This window comes from Crocodylus porosus, unplaced genomic scaffold (assembly GCF_001723895.1).
Source record: "Crocodylus porosus isolate Cpor-Errol unplaced genomic scaffold, CroPor_comp1, whole genome shotgun sequence".
Classification (NCBI taxonomy): Eukaryota; Metazoa; Chordata; order Crocodylia; family Crocodylidae; genus Crocodylus; species Crocodylus porosus.
In genome coordinates this window covers 110,019,594-110,024,359 of record NW_017728931.1, presented here as the reverse complement: position 1 = coordinate 110,024,359, position 4,766 = coordinate 110,019,594, and positions in this window count along the sequence as shown.

The following is a 4,766-nucleotide window of genomic DNA, read 5'->3' as shown; positions in this document are numbered from 1 at the left end:
AACACAAAGCTTCCATTACCTTTGTCATGGTCATCAAGAACATAGCTGAAAGAGACTGTGCTCACATTTTATACTGATTAGTTAGAGCACTTACCCAATTAAGAAGTGGAACAGAAATAAAAGCCACATTTCTCAGCCTAAGGTGTTCCAACCTGGAGTAGGAAACATACAGGATGCTTTACTGCACAGTAGATTAATTTATCGCACAGTAGAGCATCACCATCTACATATGCAGGCACTTACTGTGCAGTAAATTAGTCTACTGTACAGTAAAGCCAAATAGCATTGTAACAGAGAAACACTGCCCCTGTTACAGGAACGTTCAGGAAAAGCACCCATTTTGTTGAGAACTTTCTGTCTAACCCATGGAACTGGGCAACATATTGACTGTTCGCCCATCCAGGACACTAAATACCCGCTATGGACTTTGGAAAAGTATCCATTACTTGCTGACAGTGATGAGGTGCTTAATAAGATTGTGATAACAAAAGGCTTAATTGCCAATTAAGTCTTCCCAACTGGCTGTGGACAACTGGAGATTGACAACAGCTGGGTGGAAACATTGTATAAAACACTGTCAGTGTGATCTGCACTTTCCCTGGAAGGTGAAAAAGAGCCAAGGCTTTAGACACCAGAGACGGCAAGCAGCCTCCAAAGAGGTGCAAGGGATGAGAGAGAGACTTGTCAAGAATTTCTTGTTGAAGTGGTGAGTGTCGGGCATCCAGCCCGCTGGAAGATGAATCGCTGATTCAGCCGGACACTTGCAACTCCGTCCGGATCCGTGACAAGGACTTTGTTGCTGTGAATAGATAAATGGGGCAGGCTTGCAAACACCCACCCAGTGAGTGTTCATTGAGGGACTAATAAGTGAATTGGGAACTTGTAGGGTGAGCCAGCTGAGGGACCTACAGCTGGTGGCTGGCTGAGTTACACTTCTTGTGAGCGGACATTGCTGATGCTCATTATTAAAACTAAGTGAGCACTCCTCTCATGTGGTGTCCCCCTTTAATTACTCCCAAAAATTACTCACAAAGTCATGGCAGGCAAGACTGACACTGAAACAATGGAAGACAAAGCTATAACATCTTGTTGTGTGCCCTAGAAGAGCATGCTCACAAGTGTTAACTGCACATGTCAACACACCCACACAGTTGCACATGCCTTCTATCTTTATTGTCAGCAATGAGAAGATATTAAGGACCATAACTTTGGCGTTTGAACATTAGCCTTACTCCACTGAATTCAATAGAGTTACACCAGTTTTAACCAGCTAAGGCAATTTCCACCAGCTAAAAGAAATACACACTGAAACACCCCAAACCTTTAAAGATACAATTTGTTTGTTTTTTCTTAAATTGCCTTATATTTTTTTAAATATCCCACACCTGATCAAAAATAGTAGTGATTAAAAAATACTGTTTTGGCTAAACTATTTGTGTTATTGATTGAAGATTATTGATACAGTAATTTGTGTAGTGATTTGTTAGATTAGATTTTCTGGTGACTGTCTACACCACTGAATATTGTTAGGAAAGCCCTTTTCCCTGCCGTTCACTTCATACTACAATGATTATAGTTATTACAATTTCTATAATTATTGTTATGAGTGTCAGATTGGTTAACAGGTTCTATAAACATAAACATGTTTTTTATATTTTTCAAATGAGCCAATATAAAACCACTCTTCTATTTTATTCCAATTATTCTTCTGTTTTATTAGCTATACTCTTATTTATTCTCCTTCTGAAAAAGCATCCTACACACTTCAGTCATTGATCAGCATATTTACATAAAGCCTTGATTCCTGGCTTATTAGAAAAAGAAATATTTCAAAGCTCAGTATCTTCATTAAATGTGTCTGCCTCCTCAAACTCTGTAATAAACAGCTACATAGAATGACTGGGCAGATGAGTTTCACTGGGTATGCAATTCAGAACTAAGAAAGGGTGATGCAACAAGGCATTAAAACTATGTTCAAAATGTATTAACAGGTTAAGTTAGCTTGCTGTGTATATACTTCCCAAGTAAGTGAAACATCTTCAGGTAAGACACAACATATTATAGAAAGTGGCCCTTGATCAGAATAGTATAGCAGGGATGGGCAATTATTTCAGCTGGAAGGCTGCTTAACAAGTTTTGGTGAGCTGCCAAGGGCTGCAAAGCGTAGCTCTGAGGCCCCTTGACAGATGCCCCACCCCCTTGACAACACCTTGGGACCATACATTCCACCTCAACCATTGATCTTTGCCACCTAAAGTCCCTCCTCTTGCCCTGGAAGTACTCCAGGGGGCATGGAGGGGGGGAGGGGTTGTCATCCTGGAACTGAAAAAAAACCCAGCCAAGTAATATACTAAAAAAAATCAAACATCTGCTATGGACATATTTTAATTTTATTTCAAAAAAATATTTTAGTCCTGATTGATATGTGTTTCCATAGTGTATATAGAGGCAATTCCATAATAGGTCAAAATATAATCTTACTGTTGTATATTATGTGGGGGGGGGGGGTTAAGAGCTGTATGTGGGAGTGGGTGGGGTGTGTGGTTGGGGAGTGGATGGGTGTGTGTGGTGAGGTGTGTGGGGGTTGTAAGTATGATAGTTGGCATGTAGGGGGTTTGTATGTGTGCGTGTAAAGGTGTAGATATGTGTGTGGACGTGATGGTTGTGGGTCTGGGGTGTGTGGGAATGTGTGGGAGGGTGTGGGTGTAAGGAAGGGTATAATGGGATTGGGTGTGTGGGATGGGGTGTTGGGGGGGGTGAGTGAGCTGCATGTGGTGGCAGAGAGTGGGGCCAAGCCCACCTGACCCCATAGCACACAGCTCCCACCCAAGTCCCTGGCCACATATGGCACAGCCAGTGGGACCAGGCCACCTTGCTCCATAGTGCACAGCTCCCACACTCCCACCCAAGTCCCCAGCTGTATGTGATGGCTGGGTATGGGGCCAGTCCCACCTAGTCTCATAGCATGCAGCTGCTCCCATGCTCCTGCCTAAGTTCTGGACCACATGTGGTGGCAAGCATGCAGGATCAGCCTGACCCATCCCTGAGCAGTAAGCTCCAGTACTTTTGCAGTGTGCTGGACCAGCCCAGCCTGAGCCCATAGCGTATGGCTCCCCATGCTCCAAGCTTGCTTTCCCCCTAACAGGAGTCACTGGTCCCTGGCCCAGTGGGGCTCTTACCTGAATATCCTTTCTCCCACGGAAGGAGGGATGGGAAACAGCACCCAGTGGCCAGGCAAAAGGCTCTGCCAGGCAGAAGCTTCTTGTGTCTAGTGCCCTCTACCTTGGGGCTGGGGGAGGGTTAGTCCAGGCTGGGGTAGGGGTTGGTTGCTCAGTAACCAGAGGCACCAGCATGGAGACACTGGCTTTCAGAGGGGTAGTGAGGACTAGGGTCTGTGATAATTCTTTGAATTTACAGAGGGGCCCCACAGGTCAGATGGAATCAGCTAGCAGGCTGGATGTGGCCCACGGGCCATATTTTGTACTTCTTGAGTATAGTGGCAAAGAGTCAGAACGCCACTCTGCATGTATCATTTCCACTGCTATTCATCACAAAGGAAAAAATGGGTTATGGAAAAAGATGTGTTTGGCTTTATCTACTGTCTGTTTTTACAGTAGATAATACAGTTAATTGGTTAATTATTTACCTATTGGGGAATAGGCACCGCTCTACAATACTGCTGTACAACAATCTAAATCTTGTGGAATAGTTAGTTCACTTATTAGTGATCTCTTAAAAATAAACTATTTCAAAGGTTCACTGCATATATCAGACTGTCATTATAGTCAGGAAAGAGTTTAATAATATTACAATCCATCCAATTATCTACTACAGACAGAGATCTCTCAAACCTCTAATTGGGGATAGCTGTATATTATTAATAGTAATGTAATAATCTCTTTAGGTATTTATGAAAGCATCTATCAGATAAGTATCTGAGCAAATCCAAAAGTTAAAAAACTATGGCCAAATGTTGTAAGGTGCAATTTGAATAAAAGCAAAGCAATGGTGAAGCACTAGACTCAAACACCAGTCATAACATCAGTGACAAAAAGAATAACTGACCCCAAAATATATCACAGCCTATTTGTTAGGGATAGGACAATGGAGAGGTGGGGTTTAGTTCCTTCAAGCAAAGGAAGGAAGGAAATGAATGTGGGTCCCAAATCCTGTGTGAGCACTCTATCCACTGATCTACTGTATCGAAGTGGGGCATCCCCAGCTTTGATAGGTTTGTGACTTTTTATGAGTTTTGTGCAAGTCAAATGAAAACATTTGCAAACTTGACTTAATTCATTAACAATTTTACATTTATATAACTGCATATTTGTAAGCAAATTAAATATCAGCTAAAACAAGTGCCCAGGCCTAATGTTTTCTGAAATTAGGGAGGAACCCATAGAGGAATTTCACCACTGAAACCATGACTTTGAATATGATCAACCTTATGGAGACCCAGAGCACCGAGTGACACGTCAGTAATACTTTCTTCAGTACTTATTGTTAACCAAGAGGCAAGCTGTTTTATCCTGGACCAATTGAAAGGATGTGTTTATTTGTTATTAGGGACTGTCATGGAAATTTTTTGAGAGTATGCTGCCAGTACAGAAGAGGTTAAACTGACATGCGCGGTTTGAAGCTGTGAGTGGAAATTTCCAAGGCTTACCCAGTCCTTGCCCCCTGGGTGACCTGCGGAGCTGTCAATCATTGCTGACCTACTTTCCCCACAGACGCATGCTCAGATTGTGTCAGCTCCTGACCGAGAG